Consider the following 22,349-nt stretch of genomic DNA (forward strand, 5'->3'; position numbering starts at 1 on the left):
AAGGATGATGGTTATATACAGTTCAGCAGTAAACTAACTTATTTAAATCTTACACAAACTACAAGACTGCTTCACAGAGACAGACTGGGAGATATTCGAACACCAGGACCTAGAAACTTTCACAGGATCAGTACTGGACTACATCAAGTTCTGTACTGCAAATGTGACAGTGGAAAAAAGCATTCGGGTTTTCCCAAATCAAAAACCCTGGATGACCAGTGAGGTCCGGTCACTCCTCAAAGCCCGTGATGCCGCCTTCAGGTCAGGTGACAGAGCTCTGTACAGGGCTGCTTGAGCTGACCTGAAAAGGGGGATTAAAAAAGCCAAGTCAGACTACAAAAGGAACATTGAGTCCCACCTGTCCAGCAACAACACACGAGAGGTGTGGCAGGGAATGCAAGACATCATCAACCACAGAGGCAGCACTGTGAAAACAGAAAATCCGAGTGTGCAGCTGGCAGAGGAAATAAACAGCTTCTTCGCCCGCTTTGAAACACCACAACAGCAACACTCATCTGCTTCAGCCCTGCTCCCATCCTCATCCTCACCTGGTTCCTGCACCGCTCCACTCACTGTAACGGAGCACGATGTCAGACGTGTGCTCCTAGCAGTGAACCCCAGGAAGGCGGCCGGTCCAGACGGAGTACCTGGTAAGGTAATAAGAGCTCACCCTCATCTTCACCAGACTCTTCAACCTCTCACTGGATCAGGCAGCCATCCCATCCTGTCTAAAATCAGCCACAATCATCCCAGTGCCGAAGAAGTCTCCCATCTCCAGCCTGAATGATTACCGCCCTGTGGCCCTCACACCGGTAATCATGAAATGCTTTGAGAGACTAGTCCTTCAGCACATCAAGGATTACCTCCCCCCAGAATTCGACCCCCACCAGTTTGCATACCGTGCAAACAGATCCACAGAAGACGCCATCGCCACAGCCCTCCACGCTGTGCTGAGTCACCTAGAGCAGCGGCAGAGCTACGTCCGAATGCTCTTTGTGGACTACAGCTCAGCCTTTAATACTATCATCCCGGACATCCTCATCAACAAACTGGTCACTCTTGGCCTCCCTCCTCTCACATGTGCCTGGATAAAGGACTTTCTCACAAACCGGCCCCAGACTGTAAGACTCGGCACCCATCTCTCCTCCACTCGCACACTGAGCACCGGCTCCCCACAGGGCTGTGTGCTGAGCCCCCTCCTGTATTCTCTCTACACCCACGACTGCAGTCCGACCCACAACAACACTCTCATCATCAAGTTTGCTGATGACACCACGGTAGTCAGACTCATCTCGAAGGGTGATGAGGCAGAGTACAGAGAGGAAGTCCTGAAATTGGCAGCCTGGTGTTCAGAAAACAACCTGGCACTGAACACCAAGAAAACCAAAGAGGTCATTGTTGACTTCAGGAGACACAGCACTGACTTGGCCCCCCTCTACATCAACGGGGAGTGTGTGGAGAGGGTCCACACTTTCCGGTTCCTTGGTGTCCTCATCTCTGCTGACATCTCCTGGACGGAAAACATCTCAGCGGTCATCAAGAAGGCCCAACAGCGGCTGCACTTCCTGAAAGTCCTCCGGAAGTACAAGCTGAACTCCAACCTGCTGCTGACCTTCTACCGCTCGTCCATTGAGAGCCTGCTAACCTACTGCATCACGGTATGGTACGGCAGCTGCACCAAGGCGGATAGAGTGAGGCTTCAGAGTGTGGTCAAGACAGCACAAAAGATCATCGGCTGCCCTCTCCCCTTCCTGATGGACATTTATTCCGCCCGCTGCCTCAGCAGAGCAGCAAACATTATCAAGGACAGCTCCCCCCTGGCTTCAACATGTTCAGCCTGCTTCCCTCAGGGAAGCGCTACAGGTGCATCAACACAAAGACCCACAGACTCAAAAACAGTTTCTTCCCCAAAGCGATAACCACCCTGAACTCACACATGCACCGATAACACAGCCCCCCACTTCCTCTATGGACCACCACTATTTATACCAATATATACCATACATATATATATATACATACATATATATATATATATATATACACATATATATATATATATATATATATATATATATATATATATATATATATACATATATATATGTGTGTGTATATACAGTGGGGCAAAAAAGTATTTAGTCAGCCACCGATTGTGCAAGTTCCCCCACTTAAAATGATGACAGAGGTCAGTAATTCGCACCAGAGGTACACTTCAACTGTGAGAGACAGAATGTGAAAATAAAATCCATGAATTCACATGGTAGGATTTCTAAAGAATTTATCCGTAAATCAGGGTGGCAAATAAGTATTTGGTCACCTCAAACATGGAAAATCTCTGGCTCTCACAGACCTGTAACGTCTTCTGTAAGACGCTTTTCTGTCCCCCACTCGTTACCTGTATGAACGGCACCTGTTTGAACCCATCATCTGTATAAAAGACACCTGTCCACAGCCTCAAACAGTCAGACTCCAAACTCCGCCATGGCCAAGACCAAAGAGCTCTCGAAGGACACCAGGAAAAGTATTGTAGACCTGCACCAGGCTGGGAAGAGTGAATCTACAATAGGCAAGCAGCTTGGTGTGAACTGTGGGAGCAATCATCAGAAAATGGAAGACATACAAGACCACTGATAATCTCCCACGATCTGGGGCTCCACGCAAGATCTCATCCCGTGGGGTCAAAATGATCATGAGAACGGTGAGCAAAGATCCCAGAACCACACGGGGGGACCTGGTGAATGACCTGCAGAGAGCTGGGACCAAAGTAACAAAGGTCACCATCAGTAACACACTAAAACGGCAGGGAATCAGATCCCGCAGTGCCAGACGTGTTCCGCTGCTGAAGCCAGTGCATGTCCAGGCCCGTCTGAAGTTTGCCAGAGAGCACATGGATGATACAGCAGAGGATTGGGAGAATGTCATGTGGTCAGATGAAACCAAAGTAGAACTTTTTGGTATAAACTCAACTCGTCGTGTTTGGAGGACGAAGAATACTGAGTTGCATCCCAAGAACACCATACCTACTGTGAAGCATGGGGGTGGAAACATCATGCTATGGGGCTGTTTTTCTGCCAAGGGGACAGGACGACTGATCCGTGTTAAGGACAGAATGAATGGGGCCATGTATCGTGAGATTTTGAGCCAAAACCTCCTTCCATCAGTGAGAACTTTGAAGATGAAACGCGGCTGGGTCTTCCAACATGACAATGATCCAAAACACACCGCCCGGGCAACAAAGAAGTGGCTCCGTAAGAAGCATTTGAAAGTCCTGGAGTGGCCTAGCCAGTCTCCAGACCTCAACCCCATAGAAAGTCTGTGGCGGGAGTTGAAAGTCCGTGTTGCTCGGCGACAGCCCCAAAACATCACTGCTCTGGAGAAGATCTGCATGGAGGAATGGGCCAAAATACCAGCTACTGTGTGTGCAAACCTGGTAAAGACCTATAGTAAACATTTGACCTCTGTTATTGCCAACAAAGGTTATGTTACAAAGTATTGAGTTGTATTTTTGTTATTGACCAAATACTTATTTGCCACCCTGATTTACGAATAAATTCTTTACAAATCCTACCATGTGTATTCATGGATTTTATTTTCACATTCTGTCTCTCACAGTTGACGTGTACCTCTGGTGCGAATTACTGACCTCTGTCATCATTTTAAGTGGGGGAACTTGCACAATCGGTGGCTGACTAAATGCTTTTTTGCCCCACTGTATATATATATATATATATATATATATATATATATATATATATATATATTATATATATATATATATATATTATATATATATATATATATATATATATATATATATATATATATATATATATATATATATATAGATATATATATATATATATATTATATATATATATATATATAAGGCACACACTGAGTCATATGAAAGGAAAGCCATTTTTTAAAGGTCTTTTTAATCAAATTCAGGAATGCACAGCTATGGATCTCTCTATGTGGGGCAGTCTGCACACAGAGAAGTGAGGCACAACTCATAATTCAAAGTATAAATGAGACACATGAAAATAGCGAATATTTGTGATTAGTTATCGATGGGGAGAGCTTGTGGTTTAGACTTAGTGCTTTCTGATTTATTCTCCTTGTGAGCCTTCCACATGGCAATGGTTTCTGTCCTCTAATCAGGGGTCTTCTGTTCTGTGTGAGAAAACTCTCAGCTCTAACTGATACCTCAAAGTTTATATGTTCTGTTACACTATCAGCAGTACAGGAACACCATCTTATACCTCAACACATGGCCAAGGCAGCCTCTTAACACTATCTGAAACACTCGTATCTTTTCCTTCTCAGTTAACCCTACACACCATGGGATTAGTGCTTGTATCCTTCAAATGAGGAGTGTATCAACTCTATTATGAGCATACATTGTAATTAATATTAAAAAGATCCTTTGACTGATCCGTCCAGCATTCCCATCCAGGTGTGATACTCAGCCTGGGGCCTTTCTCTCTTAAACCCTTTCAGACAGTAAAAATTTCTGTCATCCTCCTGATAGCCTTGGGACCTAGGCTGATGGCCTAGAGTACATCAAGTACATCACTGCACACTCTGGTGGATACACCAGGCATTACCACTGGTTTTCTTAAATGTCACTAAGGGGCGTTACAACTCATGGTTCCGTCATTCACATCACAGGCAGGGGATATCTTTATGGCCACCCATCAGCCTGCAATTGGTCAGCCATCACAGTACTGTCACTGATAAAGCAGTGGTTTTCCGTGGCCTTATCTGTAACTCCTCAATGAGCAGTTGTGCCCTCTGCAGTTTGTAGATACAAGTGAAAAAGCTTACAGCACTTGGTATGGTCTCTAATACAACTTTATTATTAATGCAAAATAATACATTACTTCATAATAGTTCATACTGTAAGTCAGGCAATATACTCTTTCTACATTCTTTGTTCCAATTTTGCTGCCCTCGATCTTCCTCCAAGTTCAGCTCTGTACAACAATATATCTGCTTGCTCTGCTCCTCTCAGTCATCTACACTAGCTCCAAGGCCACTCCCTCATTCAGGTGCATTCATTTACTTTGACGTTCTGATTTCTTTCCTCCATGTCTCTCTTTGACTGCTTGCAAATCTAAAAGTTTGCGGATTCCCATATGGAAAAGAAATAGAAATATAAAAGACTTGCATAAGATGTGGCCTACTTCATATAGTGAATCATATCAGGCTTATATGATTTACTCATGAAAGTGGACACTTTCTCATTACTTTCATATATCGTTTTAATAGGTATCCAAAACATACAAGTTTCATTTATATAATTTTTCAAGGGATCTTATATCTGTTTTCACTCTTGTATGCTTTTCAAACACGTTTCACACAAGACAGATACAAACTTTATCAGATTTATATCTTTTCCATATGGGTTATATCTATCAGGAACCAGTGGTATGTGTGAGATTTGGACCCAAAAGTACACTCAATACATGCTGAACTATTTACAAGATTTATTTACAAAATGTGAACTCAAAAACTAGAACATGACTGTTAATGGGGAACCTAGAGCGGAAGAAGGCTGTAGCCAGAGAATGTCTGAACACGTTGAGAGCAATGAGAACAGGAGAGAGAGGTTACTGAGCAGGACAGCGAGAGAGTGGCCAGAGGTGAGCATGGATTGACATGCAATGGGCCGTGAGGGTGTGCTGTGGGGCAAGCACAGTGACAGGACAGGGTTACGTTCCTGGGAGTCAAGAGGAGGAATCCAGGAGAGTCACGATGGGCAGGAGCAGGAGGGCAGGCAGGTGAGCAGCGTGAGTATGAAACCTTTGGTTTGTGCACTGACTGTAGTATTGGAAGTGCACAGAACCAGTGCTGGAGAGAAAGCATGGCAGGAGGAGAATCTAATGGAGCTGCAGACAGAGAGGCAACATTAGACACAGAACTGACAAGCATGAAGCTGAACACGAGGAGGCCAAGTTACCACTGATGGTAGCAGGACAAGCTGGCCAACACTGGCATGCGGCGCTGGTTTAAAAAGCCTCCTGCTGATTGCCCTGGGACGAGGAGCAGGTGAGATGCTAAAAACTAAACCCTAGAAGCTGGAAGATGGAACTCTTCTCACAGACAGGAAAAACTCCAGGCACTTCCATGGCACATGACAATATCTGTGTGAGCAGGATGGAAGCAGTTTCCATATGTGTGACCCCTAAACTGTGCAAACCTGAGATGCTGTTTTAAGCAGTTATTTAAAGACATTATGTTTGTAGCAAGAGCTTGTTACAAACAAGACATTCACTCAAATCATGTGGAGAAATAGTCCTGACAATGTCAGTAACTAGGATGGCAGGGAGTTAGATGACTGGAGAGTGAGATCAAGTAAAAAGAAACACAAAAATGTGACTCTTCAGCTCGAAATTAAAATGCACGACTGTCTTACAGGGAGTGCAGAATTATTAGGCAAATGAGTATTTTGTCCACATCATCCTCTTCATGCATGTTGTCTTACTCCAAGCTGTATAGGCTCGAAAGCCTACTACCAATTAAGCATATTAGGTGATGTGCATCTCTGTAATGAGAAGGGGAGTGGTCTAATGACATCAACACCCTATATCAGGTGTGCATAATTATTAGGCAACTTCCTTTCCTTTGGCAAAATGGGTCAAAAGAAGGACTTGACAGGCTCAGAAAAGTCAAAAATAGTGAGATATCTTGCAGAGGGATGCAGCAGTCTTAAAATTGCAAAGCTTCTGAAGCGTGATCATCGAACAATCAAGCGTTTCATTCAAAATAGTCAACAGGGTCGCAAGAAGCGTGTGGAAAAACCAAGGCGCAAAATAACTGCCCATGAACTGAGAAAAGTCAAGCGTGCAGCTGCCAAGATGCCACTTGCCACCAGTTTGGCCATATTTCAGAGCTGCAACATCACTGGAGTGCCCAAAAGCACAAGGTGTGCAATACTCAGAGACATGGCCAAGGTAAGAAAGGCTGAAAGATGACCACCACTGAACAAGACACACAAGCTGAAACGTCAAGACTGGGCCAAGAAATATCTCGAGACTGATTTTTCTAAGGTTTTATGGACTGATGAAATGAGAGTGAGTCTTGATGGGCCAGATGGATGGGCCCGTGGCTGGATTGGTAAAGGGCAGAGAGCTCCAATCCGACTCAGACGCCAGCAAGGTGGAGGTGGAGTACTGGTTTGGGCTGGTATCATCAAAGATGAGCTTGTGGGGCCTTTTCGGGTTGAGGATGGAGTCAAGCTCAACTCCCAGTCCTACTGCCAGTTTCTGGAAGACACCTTCTTCAAGCAGTGGTACAGGAAGAAGTCTGCATCCTTCAAGAAAAACATGATTTTCATGCAGGACAATGCTCCATCACACGCGTCCAAGTACTCCACAGCGTGGCTGGCAAGAAAGGGTATAAAAGAAGAAAAACTAATGACATGGCCTCCTTGTTCACCTGATCTGAACCCCATTGAGAACCTGTGGTCCATCATCAAATGTGAGATTTACAAGGAGGGAAAACAGTACACCTCTCTGAACAGTGTCTGGGAGGCTGTGGTTGCTGCTGCACGCAATGTTGATGGTGAACAGATCAAAACACTGACAGAATCCATGGATGGCAGGCTTTTGAGTGTCCTTGCAAAGAAAGGTGGCTATATTGGTCGCTGATTTGTTTTTGTTTTGTTTTTGAATGTCAGAAATGTATATTTGTGAATGTGGAGATGTTATATTGGTTTCACTGGTAAAAATAAATAATTGGAATGGGTATATATTTGGTTTTTGTTAAGTTGCCTAATAATTATGCACAGTAATAGTCACCTGCACACACAGATATCCCCCTAAAATAGCTAAAACTAAAAACAAACTAAAAACTACTTCCAAAAACATTCAGCTTTGATATTAATGAGTTTTTTGGGTTCATTGAGAACATGGTTGTTGTTCAATAATAAAATTATTCCTCAAAAATACAACTTGCCTAATAATTCTGCACTCCCTGTATGTATATTAATGTCTCAGTGAAGAGCTGTCTCTTAGCTACAACATTGTGATTAAGTGTTAAACCAAGCTTGATAAAATTATACACAGACATAGAAAATGTTTTCTGTGTGAGCAAAGAAAGTTGTTCTAGGAAGCCAACATATTTTCTTTGTTGACAGTCACATCTCTGTAACAGTGCTTTTGTGGTTTTTGTGTACATGTCATATCTGTGCTCAAAGTAGAGATGTGAAGTGAACAGGAAATGTGGCTGCTACGCTGTTGCTGTATTTGTACTGATGTCACTGATGATAAGGGCAGTACTGTAAGGAGTGTGGTATAATAGGGCCGACATAGAAATCAGGGTTCATTTATCCTTTTGTTGTTGTGGCTCTTTTTGTCGTTCCCTCTTTGGTTGATCCTCAGCTGCATTTACCACTTTGCTTTTGTATAACCTTTTGCTTGATTGTAATGGAACTTAAGTAGGTCCCTTTGACCCGCTGGCAGAGCAAACCTCCTTTCTTTCATCTCTCCTCCTCTAGATACTAATGTTCAACAGGAGGCAAAAAGGTAAATCTGGTGTTTAGAGGCAAGTAGTGAGGTATTCATCCCATTCAGCCAGAGGCTTCATCACCTGTATGTGTCAGCTGTCTCTAACCATTGATCCTCTAAGGTGGACAGTGAGTCGAGTCTTTGAGTTATCCAATTATGGTTTTAGCTACCATAACTGGACAGTGCAAGTCTCTAATTCACACCTGTATTGATGTGATCATTAGATTTTAAGATCCACTGAAATCATCCAACAATGGAGATGAATAAAAAGTTCTTTTTGATTCAGTGTTTGATATCATTTTATTTGTTTAGCCTTTGTTTAGACATCAGTCTTTTGGTGGGTTTTTATTTTTGTTTGCTTGTTTGTTCAATTTTTTTTTTACCAAACTGGGAGCATCTAATGATGTGCCAAATAAAGTGGCAAAAATATCTTCATTATTTTATGTGTTATTTGGATAAGGATGTCAATTTAGTTCATAATTGTCACAGATGAAGGTCAGATCCAATTTTATGACCAATTAAAATTTTCACACACTTTTTTCTGCTGCTGTACTAAATTGCACACAGAGGTGAAGCTCGTTTGACATTTATTGTGGGAGTATGGAAATTTTGCATACATATCACATACTTTCTAATAATGTTTCCCTAACTATTAACCAACTTCAGAAAATTTCACTCATTATCTAGTGTTGCAGACGATCAACTGTGCCTGAACCACTGCAGGTTAAGCAACTGACCACTCAGCAGTCAGGTGAAGAAATATGGTAAACTGGAATATAAAAACAGCGAACCTGTACAGCTCGAGGAAACTCACTATCCAGATGTTCCAAGTTTTTGCTGCTGCAAACAACCTTTTCTGTTTCTTTCTTTCTCTTTCTCTGAGGATATCGTACAGAACTCCTAATGATATCTTCTTCCATGATGATTTATCCTCAAAAAATGGTTTTCAGTCTCCCTAACTGAAACTGGACAACATGTGAAGCCTGAATGCAAAGACAGCTCACAAGATCTCGTCTCTGTAGACAGACTTACACGTGCCATGCTGATCTGTCATGTGGCTCATTTCTCTTTGTTGTTTCAGGTGATGTTGGCAAAATATGTAGTTAAGAAATCATCTTTTTTGATAGATACATTGGGTAAAAATATAAGGATTACTCTTATTTAATCATTTAAATCTTATTTAAGTACAAATAATTCTGATGTACTTTGCACTGAGTTTATAGCTCATATCTGTTTTGCCTCTGGTGTCTCTTTGAGGTGTAACATTCACTTGTAAATAAACGTGAGTTCTCACAATTGCAGTTCACACCTTTGTGACTTTTTCTGCAGCACATGCATTGCTAGGGTGTGGTGTTCACACCATAAATAAACCTTCATCCACAGTGTGATGTGTGGACAGCGCGCCTTTGCTCAGAGTCATATTATGAATTTGTTCACATGCAGGGTTTATGTCATGTGAGCAATGGCCTCATGTTGATTTACTTATAGAAACATAATAAATAAATGTCATAAATAAAAGAAATACTTTACCATTTCCTAGATGGCAGCAGTATGAACCCAAGTGAGTGGGGTTAGCAGCAATACGACTGGCCTTCCTTTGCAGTCTGCTAGCGTATACTGTCTGTTAACTGTCCCCCGACAATCTGCTGGGCAGTTTTCAGCTCAAGTCTTTTTTGTCCTGGACTGTGCAGCTACATACCACACAGTCATGCTCTGTCGATCACGGCTATGTAAAAGTTCTTGAGCAACTGGGGGAAGAGTCCAGCTCTCTTCAGTTTCCTGAGGAAGAAGAGTCTTTCTTTGGTCTTCCTCACCGGAAAGGCAGTGTTCAGTAATCAAGTCAGATCCTACTGGACCTCCTGTAGTCTACTATGACCAGCACCAGCAAGACCAAAGACCAAGACCACCAGTCCTCTCAAAGCACTTCATGGTGACTGGGGTCAGTGCAACTGGGCGGAAATCATTTCAGCAGGTCACAGCTGATTTTTTGGGCACAGGCACAATGACGGAGGGACAGTGGAAAGTTGCAGGGACAGATTGAAAATGTCCAGAAAGACCCCTCCCAGCATGTCCTCAGAGCCCTCCCCAACACCTTTCCTGGTCCTGCAGCTTTGTTAGTGTTAATTCTCTTCAGAGAAGACGTCACTTGGTGAAGTTGCAGGATCAGGGCCCCTGGCCACTAGCTAGCATCAGCAGGTCTTAAGATACTATCATAAACCCTAAAAAGAACACAGTCTCTGTACTGTTTTGCTGTTTAAAACCTGTCTTAAATCTTTCAAACACGTTGTTCTGACATAATGCTTCAAGAAGCTGAAGACAAAGAAACTTCTACAAGAGTTCTGCTATAACCTCTAGATTGTTCTACAATTGTTGGCCAGAATTTTTTAGAGGACAAAGAAGTGTTGATTTTGGAAAAACAAACCAAGGGGCAGTGAGATTCAGAACCTGACACAGAAACTTTGGATGTATGCTATCAACATGCCTTGAAGAATGCTTCAGTTGCACCGGAGTACTTAAAAGCTCATCTGCAGAGCCTGGCATAAATGAATATGAAACATTGTTTGGGGAAGGGACATCAACAAAGAATCAGGAGGTATTGTTTTGGATTAATTTTATCCTTAAAAAAGTTTAGACAGTTTAGAAATGTAAGAAATTCAAAATCTGACTAAAATTTGTGGGGTTAAAGGTCCACTTTATTAGAATTACTTCATACATAGCTGACCCTTGACATCTTCACTGAATCATTAAAAGTGAACATTAAACCTTTCATCTCTTTGTACTCCATAATCATCTTCTCTTAAATGTCATCATCTCTGGATCTCTTTCACAGCATGTCTTTGTACTGTCTTCCTCCTATCATCCCACAGGTCAAAGCAGATGAGCCTGTCTGTTTGTTTCCTGTCTTATTTTGATAGTCTATTGTCCTGTGTGGATTATGTTCAGTTTTGCTTCCCCTGTCTCGTTATGTCTGATTTGTTGCTCCTATGTTCCCACCTGTCCCCCAGCCTTGTTATCCTGTGTGTGTATGTGTATTTAAGTCCTCACTCTCCCTCTTGTTGTTGTGATCTCTCTCTCCAGCTGTGTGTTCTCCCAGTTAGTTTGGTTTGGAGTTCCTCACAGTTTAGATTTTGTATGTTGCAACTTAGCAATATTTTTGTAATTTAGTTTCGCTGTTTGGTTCCTCAGTCTTGCCCGATTCACACATATGGCAGAAACAGGAAATGTGTTTGCAAAGCTGTTGCTATCTGCACGAATTCTACTTAGTATAATACAAAAAGGACGTCACAGAGAAACCAGGGTTTATTGTGCTTTTGTTCTCTTTGCTGTTTTTCTTGTGTCCTTTGTGGATTTTCGATAGTCTGCTGCACACAGGTGAGTAGGTAAGCAGGGCCTTGTCACCTGTCTTTTTTTTTACTCATCCTGGCATCACCAAATGCCCACCTAAGCCATGATAGTGTTGATGTGTGTTAGAATTTGGGGTCCATCAAAATCAGCATCTTGGTTTTGTGTCTTTTTGAGGGTTAGACAAACAATTAGACTTGGGGCCAGATTTACTAAACTGCTCAATCTATGTCTCACATGTTGTCAAAGCTCATGCAGCTGAATTTGTGTAGGTTCACCAGTAAAATGGGTGTTAGAGCACAGCTCATGCGATCACATTGAAAACAGTGTGTGCTGTTCATGGTCCTAAAATTGTTTGATCAGCATCTATCAGAAACTTCAAAGCAAATGAAAACATCAAAATGAAAAAGGAGCTGCGATGTCTTGTGCCTGACTTCCAGTCAAGTCTTGATCATTTTCAGGATAAGATCCGAAGTCAGTGTTGTCATCCCTTTATTTTTGTGCATACACTTCCTGTTTGTTTGTTTGTTTTTGTTTTGTTTTTGTTTGTTTGTTTTCCCCCTCTTTGTAGATTTACCTTTGGCTGAATCATTGCTTTTATTGCTATGGTTAAAATATCATTGTTTTCTGTCCACAGCCATGTCATTTGTCTATGTCTTTTAAGATGATTTCTTTTGGAACAATTATTCCTATGATTACAACGAATCCAGTGAATCATTCTCTCCAGATCCAGATACCTTAAAATGTGAATATGAACCTTTGGAACCTACAGCAGTTGTGATCCTGTGTGTCATCTTCACAGTCATCTCTGTATTGGCCATATTCGGAAACCTGCTGGTAGGATGAGTGATCAGGACCAGCCAAGAAATTTTGGCTCCATCAGATGTGTACCTGTTCCAACTGACCATAGCAGATGGGCTGCTAGCTTTAACGCTTCAGTTCTGTGTTGCAGCACTAACTCGAGGATGGCTCTTAGGAGACTTCCTTTGCCAACTCCTCCACATCGTCATGGATGCGAACTTCTACACCAGCATCATCTTCCTCACCTGCATTAGCATCGATCGTTACCTTGTGATTGTGCACGCCAGGGAGACACTCAAGAGTCACCAAAGGATGTGCAGCAGGATCCTCTGCACAGTGGTGTGGGTTCTCGGTTGTGCCCTTGCTCTGCCTACTCTTTCCATTCACTTTGACATCGGCATCTCTACCACATGGAGGCTCGCGATTCAGTGGTTCATTCGTGTTTTTGGCTTTTTGGTCCCTGCGATTGTCATGATCTCCTGCTACAGCATCACTGTTTCACGGCTGCTGCTCACTCATGGTTTCCAGAAGCACCGAGCCATGCGGGTGATCATAACCATCGTGGTTGCGTTTCTTCTCCTCTTGACACCATACCAGATAACCATGGTGATAGACATACTGCTGAGGGCTGATGTGGTACAGTATGGCTGTGATATGAGGAGGTCGTTAAACACAGCCTTGGTTGCAACCCACTGCCTGGCTCTGCTGCACAGTTGCATCAACCCTTTCCTCTATGTTGCTGCAGAACAAAAGCTCAGGAAGAAGATGAAGCTGCTTTTTTAGGGAAAAGACAGACGGGAAAGTATGTGACGCTCAAAATTCAGGAGGTCAACATGTCAGTAGATTGACCTGAAGGTCATAGTGATAATAATGCTTTTTAAACTATGTTTCTTACTGCCATTGTTTGTACTGATAACAAATAGCAAATATTGGGAATGATTATATAAAGTCTCTAAATATTTCACACTTGACCTCTGACCTCACTTTTACATTTCACATCAGTCTTTCTTTCAAGTTGACCCCAAAATCTGTTATTTTTACCACACTTTAAATTTTAAAGTATGTGTAAAAAGAAGAAAGACAACAAAATGAACATACACAAAATACAATGCTATCCCCTTAAAAGTAAATGTTGCCCAGGGAGTGAGCTGCCTTGGCTTAAGTTTGGGCTCCCTGAGTGCTTCTTGCTTATTACTGTCATCATCACTAGTTGTAGTTGTACAAACTATCCAGCAGATGGCAATGAAGACCAAGAAGTTGTATAGACAAATATGTGACATTAAAAAAAATGAGAAAAAACAAGATTTAAGTGTTTATCATGCAGAATTTTCAGAAACAAATAAGTCATTTGCACACTCACACGCAGTCAACTTCCCGATAAACTTTGTTGCTAGCCATTGGCTATGTTGAACCCGACAGAGTCCCAAATGATCATTATTTGAACTTAAAGACTTGACACATGACCTAAATGTGTTTTCAGGCAGAGGATGAACAGAGGTACTGCATAAAGGGTCACTGTGTGATAAATCATCACACCAAGTCAATTTACTTAAAATGCAGAGCTGATAATGAGCACAGCAAAGTGTACTTAAATAATTAAATAATTTTGAATTTGTGAGTTTAATTCTTCATTGACATCAGTTTTGTTTGTTTTTCCGATTCAATGCACACTGTTAGAAAATACTTGTAACAGGCTCTGCAGGCATTTGTTGTCAATTTTAAAGCGATCTTGAAAATGGTGTCAGTAGAGAAAGTAGTTCTAGGAAGTAAGTGCATCGCTTTTGTTTATATGCCATGTGTGGGCTTAGAGTAGAGAAGTGAAGCGGACATGAAATGTGGGTGTTAAATCATTGTTGTGTCTTTGATTTTCTTTGTTCTTTTCTTTTTGAGTAATCCACATCAGTCTTTAGATCTGTTATATTTTGCCATTTTGATTTTGCAACTGTTTATTTGTGTATAACCTCTGTCTTTGTGTGTAATAAAAATGAAGTAGGTCCTTTGGGCCTATTAAAAGAACTGGTATCGTTTCTGTTTCTGTGAATCCTGATATTTCTGCATCAACTGGTCTGTAAATGAGCTCCAAGTCAACAGTACATCCATCCTGTCGTGACCAAATGGCCCCAAAGTCACGTCTGTATTTGTGGTTTTATGGTCTTTATGGTAATCTTAAAGGTAGTCTGAAAAAATGCATTTAAGAAAGCTTTTAAATTATTTAGGCACCTTTACTCTGAGTCATTTTACGAGTACAACATGAATGCAAACAATATATTCAATAAAAGTATGGGTTTAATGTACATGTGCAAGCTACATGTTCAAGATCCACAAAGTTTATTTTCCAGAGCAATGTCATGGAATCCTTTTTATTCAGGAAAGTGATCTTGATTTTTTATTTTATTTCCCCCCCAGCAAATCACCGGGCTTCAGTGTGCCTATTTGCTGCTGCTGGGCTCTTATGTAGTTACAATGAATTAAATGAATAATAAATTAAATTTTATGTTCTTTATAGATTTTAATCACCCTTTCATCATCATTATCTGATAATGTCTCTGGCTGGAGTAGCCAGCACTCATAGAGATCATTAAACACCCGCTTTTAATTAGCCTGAAGGAGAACTCAAGGCTTAATACTGATAATAACTAATAGCTACCCTGATTTTGGTTATCGCTATATGAGGTTTTAGGTTTTAGCCAGCTACCTCAAAGGAAGCCGGGCTGTGTTGAACTTCCTTCACAGTATTCAATAAGAGGACCCTGCACATCAATTCTCGACGTGAGGGGGGTACCCTGCGCGTCGATAAGTGAAGCAGAGGAAGCCTGACCATGTGTCACACATTTGACGAGTTGGGAGTGAGAACGTGTTGCAATGGCTGTGAAGGATCATTGGCTGTATGTCTGTGGAGGCTCTCAGTCCTCCAGGTCATGGTAGTCTAAGGAGCTTGGAGTCACAAAATCTCTCACCTTGGCTCATGTGATTAAGCAGAGGATCACAAGGGGGCACACGGCCCTCTTAGGGACCCTACTTAGGGCTTAAATTTCTGGGCCTTTCTCCAACAATTGCTCTCCGAACTGAAGAAGGTTCTCGATGAAACGTCTTCAGGAAACTTAAGTAAGTCCAGTGGCTTTTCTTTCCAAGCTCCTCAGACTAATATGGGCTGTGGTTTTTCTTCCATGGAGCTGGAATTTATTTGATGCTGTTTCTCGGCCTCCTCTGCTCTGTGTATGTCTTTCTTCTCACTGACCATGTATCAGTAACTCTGACTGATCAGCTGTGTGTGTATATGAGGCTGCTGTTGATGCTGGTCTCTGTAGCATTTCCTCTGAGGATATCTGAGTGCTGCATGATTGAACAAATACAGTTTAATGATTGTTCTGAGTGAACATGTGACCTTCAGAGCCTGGATCAGTCCTGGACGCTTCAGCCCAATCACATTCGATCACACACAGAAAGGCAAAGCGGAGCTACGGGGAAAAACTAGAGTCACAGCTACGACAGTGCGACTCTAGGAGCCTGTGGAAAGGACTGTGGACTATAACGGACTATAAACGACCAGCTTCTTCAATGATGAATGCCGATGCTTGACTGGCTGATGAGCTGAACACGTTTTATGCTCGCTTCGACACCGCAGCAATTAAAACAACAAACGGCTGCGCGCGCTCGGAGTGCACCAGTGAAGACAATGCATTCATCATCACAGAGCATGCCATGAGGAACACCTTCAGGAGGGTGAACACCAGGAAGGCAGCAGGACCAGATGCAATCCCTGGCCGGGTCCTGAGAGCCTGTGCTGACCAGCTAGCACCGGTGTTCATGGAGATCTTCAACCTTTCCTTGGCCCAAGCAGTGGTTCCCACATGCTTCAAACAGTCCATCATTGTCCCTGTTCCAAAGAAACAACAGCCCGCTTGCCACAATGACTACCGTCCAGTAGCACTGACTTCAATTGTGATGAAGTGTTTTGAAAGACTGATGAGAGATCACATCACTTCTTCACTTCCTGCCACCATCGACTCACTTCAGTTTGCTTACCGGACTAATCGTTCCACAGACGATGCCATATCTCACCTGCTCCACACATCCCTGAGTCACCTGGACACTGGCAGAGGGAATTATGTTAGGATGCTGTTCGTGGACTACAGTTCAGCATTCAACACAATAATTCCCTCTAAGCTTTTCACCAAGTTGACGGATCTAGGACTCAGCTCAGCACTGTGTCAGTGGATCCCCAATCAGTGAGGGTGGGAAAACAAGTCTCCCCCTCCATCTCACTCAGCACTGGAGTGCCTCAGGGCTGTGTTTTAAGCCCCCTGCTGTACTCACTGTACACATATGACTGTGTAGCCACATCAGACACCACCTCCATTGTCAAGTTTGCTGACAACACTGTTGTTGTGGGCCTGATCTCCGACAACATCGAGACGGCCTACCTGGAGGAGATTAGGAACCTGGAGAACTGGTGCCAGGAGAATAACCTCCTCCTAAACGTCAGCAAGACTAAGGAGCTGATCGTGGACTTCACTACAAAGCAGGCGAGGAATTACAAACCCCTCATCATCAGTGGCACGCCAGTGGAGAGAGTGGACAGTTTCCGATACCTGGGTGTCCACATCACTCAGGACCTGTCATGGTCCTGTCACATCAACACCCTGGTTAAGAAAGCCCGTCAGCATCTCTTCTTCCTCAGAAGACTTAGAGACTTCCATCTGCCACTGAAGGTGCTCAAGAACTTTTACTCCTGCACCATCGAGAGCATCGTGACGGGAAACATCAGCACCTGGTTTGGGAACAGCACCAAGCAGGACAGACGAGATCTGCAAAGAGTGGTGCGCTCGGCCGAACGCATCATTCAATCAGAGCTCCCTGACCTGCTGTCCATCTACACCAAGCGGTGCAAGACCAAAGCTAGGAAGATTATGATGGACCTCTCCCATCCCAACAATGGACTCTTCTCACTGTTGAGGTCTGAGAAGCGCTTCCGCTCCCTTAAGGCCAAAACAGAGAGAATGAGGAGGAGCTTCTTCCCCCAGGCTATTCAGGCCCTGAACCAGGTGTAGGACTGGACTCTCCCACACACATCACATTAACACACGCACCACCACACATTTCCTATAATTTATAAATTTTGTAGTAACCTGTAGATTGTAAATACTGTAAAACTTTTTTCTGTCATTTAATGGTCGGGCATTGTACAGCTACAAGCATTTCACCCCTATGTCATACTGTGTATGGTTGTGTGTGTGTGTGACAAATAAAATTTGAATTTGAATTTTTATTTTTATTTCTGTCTGCTTCTGGGGTCGAGCCCACATCAACTCTAACTTTAGTTTTTTACAAAGACATTCAGAGCTCTGTCTTCATATTATTCATATTTTTGAGTTTCAGACCCTTAAAGTAAAACATTTGTGCTTTTAAATCATTCTTCCAGCATTTCTGATCGGATCATGTCTTCATCAGAGGCGTGAAACTTTCAGAAAATGAAGCTTTTTTAAAAGTTACAAACCAATCACATCTAGTCACGACCACATAAACACATCGACCCTTCAGACCAGATGTGGTTATGATGGATCTATCATAGTGTGAATAAACTACAGCAGTTTGGTGTTTGTGATGTAGAGGAGCAGAAACCAGCGTTTTTGTTCATGTTTCATCTGCTCTGATCGTTCACTGCAGGAAGCTTCACCAAGTGCATTCTGGGTAAACTTTGAAGATGGGACAGATGAAAGGTCTCCTTTTCCCTTTCATCAGATACCAGGATCATCTTCAGCTGTGACTAAGTCGTTTTTAAAAATACAATAATATTAATAATATGAATTTACTGAGTAAGAATTATTTTATAGTTTATATGGAGGTGTACATCTCTTCATTTGGAGGTCACTGTGATTGGCTGGAGGTTTGAAGATGACAGCAGCGGACAAAGACGCTGTCTTTGCTCAAACTGAACATTAGCCCCGCCTTCCCCAGTGCCCCGCCCCCTAATCGCACACAGAAACAAACAAACGAGTGAACACAACATGTGAAACCATCAGGAACACAACAGCAACACATTCTCATCACAAGGAATGTGCAGCTGGGACCTGCTGTGAGCTCCTCCATCACCTCCATTTTTTCTACTGCACTGAATGTGTGGCGGCAGCAGCAGGAAACAGGCCTCTGTAACCTTCAGCCCCACAGGAAGTGGACGCTTCATACATGTAAGTGAAGCGCAGCAGCTTCCTCTTTCCTGGCCTTATCTCCTTATCTCCTTTCCGAATCTCCCTCAACCCTCTCAGCTCTCTGACGACCATCTGTGGCCCTGAACCTAAACCAAGCTGAAGGACTTTCATTCTCTGCTGTCATCATCAGACAGATCAAACTCTCTCCTGGCCTCTGCATCCTTCTGCCGTTTCACTGTCTCCCTTTTCCTTTCTGATTGAATACCAAACGTGTCCTGCTATTACAGGGCTGCCCGACACTCACACTGATGCTTTGGGCGTCTGTTCCTCAGGACAGCAGGCTGGCCTCTGGACCTGGTCGGGATCTTGCAGACCCTTCTTCAGTTTCTCACCCTTCTCTGTGCTCATGCTTGCTATGCCTTACCTGTGCCACCCTTTAACGCTCATGTTCTTTTCCCTGTAGACCAGAACTCTGCTGTGGTGACATCACTTCCTTTCTTTGGGGTCCTGCTCTAATCCTCGTCACAGCTGGGTTCAGTTCTGCTGAGACGGGCCATCGGAGTCTAACCACCAAACATCTGTCTATATTCTGCTCATCAATAACTCGTCTTCATTCTTTCTATTGATCTGTCCTTACTGAAACGACTCCACCCTGATGACTCCACCTGTGGCTCAGCAGGTAGAGCAGGTCGTCTGCTGACTCCTCCCACTGGCATGTCAGTCTCGTACCAGAAGAAGCTTTGAAAACAAAAATTAAAAAATGTTGAGCAACAAGTGTCACAGCTTTTTGAATTGATCAACTTCTTTAAAACATTTGGGGAACCATCGAGCTTTAAGTTGCATTTAGTCGACACAAAGTTCCCACATTGACAAACACGAGGTGGATGACCCCCTATGAGCAAACACTTAACTTAATCATTCAGACTTTTAAATTAGTTTAACTGGTTTACTTCTCTTCATAATGTTTAATGAATCTTAATGTTTCTGTTTGAGCTCCAGTTGGCACAGCTCTCTCTTCTTCTATTCACAATATGAGCTCAGGTTGTTCCAGTCACTGTTCTTCTCTCACAGTGAGTGAACCTGACATAGTGTTACAGTGTGGACGCCCCACAAACTAAACACACACACACACACACACACACACACATCCCTGTAACATTTCATAAAGTGATGGCAGTGAACATTTCTGAATCCCGACCATAAGACAACAAACAATAAAGTAAACACAGTGATGACATCAGCAGGTCCACACAGACTGACGTGTCCTGCACATGTTCCATATTTGATACTGATCACTGATGTTTAATGACTCACGTGACGCTCTGACAGGAACAAAGAATGTAGAAATGTTAACCTTTAATGAAACCTAAGAAACAGTGAATCCACTGATGATTGACACAGAGTGGGTGTGTTCAGTATGAGATGAGTCCGGCAGTACTGCAGAAACACAAAGCTGTGAGCACTTTAAGCGTCTCCTCTCTCCTCCACCTGTTACAGTGAGGGAACGTCCTCCATGATGGAGGATGTAGAATTAAAGAAATTAGTTTACTGCTGGACTGTATATAACCATCATCTTTATCATTGCATTAATTATCATTTCATCAAAGCATTTATTGAAGCTGCTGGCATTATGTTATAACTTGTATTACAGGTGTTATCATAATCAGATATTAACATGTTTATTACAGGTGCAGTTATAACCACTTTAAAATGATTGAGTTAAATATATATATCAAAACTCATATGCTGAGTATATTGATACAGTAAAATAGTAGCTGAGCAAAGGCCTGAATGTATTCAGCAAACATGTTGCACTAGAGTTTACTTGGTAACAGGTGACACGAGCAGAGGACCAGCCCATGGAGACCTCAGAGGCCTGAGACCATTGCCTTGTTTGGAAGAAGATGCCAGAAAGAGGAACCTCTGTGTCTACATTTAGCTCTTAAAATACATGACTGTCTGTACATGAGGCAAATAATGTTCGTAAGATGCAAATTATGTGCTTGTAAACGTAAGAGGGGGCGTTACAATACCCTGATATTATAAAAGCAATCTGAAGTGTATTTTGGGTGGGGATGTACAACTGATGTCTTGCAGTTTACATCTCTCCACGCGGCGTGTATTCATTAAAATCAATTGTTTGACCGACCTCTTCTGGACCATCATTGTTTTACTCTCGTCCTCAATTTCGAACCCGTAACATTTGGTGCATTGGCCGGGGTTGATTGGAGAGAGTTGGAGATTGAGACCGAGAGGGTCCGAGGCGCTCGAACGGGCAGACACGAGTCAGTGGTCGAAGTGAGTTGACATAAGCCGGCTTATTCACAGGTAAGGCACTACCTGTTGAATTATTTCCAAACTGTGCCAGATTGGCTATTACAAAATTAAAAGTCTACTCACTGAGTTTACTGGTAAATGTCTGTTTTGATTTTGGTGAAAATCTCATGAGAATTGAAGTTGAAGTAATGATAATGAAATGTTGAAAGTGACAGTAGTGAGTAAAGAGAAAGCAGTTGGACTGCTGAGAGAAATAAAAAAAGCAGTTGGACTGCTAAGAGAATTTAAAGCAGTTGGACTGCTAAGTGAATTTAGTGTGATAGGTAATTGGTGAAGTGTTTGTGACAGTAAAGTCTCAATTGAATATAAAGCCGGGCTTGGACACCAATATAGTTGGTTTTGTGGTTTTGTGGGGTGTCTTCAAAGTAATTAAATTTTGTAGAACGGAACTCTGGGAGTTCTAAGAAGTGCATTGTCGGAAGGTGACGCTTCCAACTTGTCGGGGACGCTCGGCATTTTCCTCTGGGAGGGATAGTTCACTTGGCAAGTGTGGAGAACAACGACGCTCCAAAATAGCTACTGATTGGATCAGTTTACCGTTTGGAACGGTATTTGCACTTTTTTGGGCAGCAAAGGTTGGACCTTGGGTGTTGGACACTTTTAAATTGAGTTAGGGATTTTAGAAATCGGGGCAGAAACTGTTGGACAGATACTGCTTAATTGATTACAAAAAAGTTGGACTTTATCGGTTGGACTGTTAACTTAAATTTGTCAAAATTCGGTAGGATTTTTTAAAGAGGCCTAAAATCTGTGAAGTTGTAATGATAAGACGTCTGTGTAATATAAAGGAGACTTGTGTGTGAGAGGAGTCTGTGAGTCAGGCTGGTATTATTTTTAGACTGTGTGTGTGTGAAAATGCAAATAAGGCAGCTGAGAGGTCCCTAGAGTTTGAGGAAGTTTATAGAGACTGCTACACATTGCTGATGCCTGTATTTAAGACGCTGGTTTTGTTTATTACAATACTGTAAGTAAAGTTTTATTTCTTGCCATGACTGTATGACTTTTTGCTGGGTTTTGAGATAAAATACATAAACTGTGATACTTAGGACCGTTATTTGGGGTCTGAAAACGGAAATTGACTTTGAAATAATTTCATTAATAAATATGTCTGTAAGTGATGTATATTTTGGTGTCGAAGTAAGATGTTTTAGGATTTTTAGATGGGTTTTGTTTCAGTTTGAGATAATATATACAGTTACATTTTCTG

At 42.4% G+C, this 22,349-nt stretch overlaps 1 pseudogene; it reads left to right on the forward strand.

Annotated features, from left to right (window-relative positions):
• The first annotated feature begins 12,494 nt into the window (after nt 1–12,494).
• LOC134624272 (C-X-C chemokine receptor type 2-like) lies at nt 12,495–13,439 on the forward strand (annotated as a pseudogene).
• Nucleotides 13,440–22,349: the final 8,910 nt, after the last annotated feature.

This window comes from Pelmatolapia mariae, linkage group LG3_W (genome assembly GCF_036321145.2).
Source record: "Pelmatolapia mariae isolate MD_Pm_ZW linkage group LG3_W, Pm_UMD_F_2, whole genome shotgun sequence".
Classification (NCBI taxonomy): domain Eukaryota; kingdom Metazoa; phylum Chordata; class Actinopteri; order Cichliformes; family Cichlidae; genus Pelmatolapia; species Pelmatolapia mariae.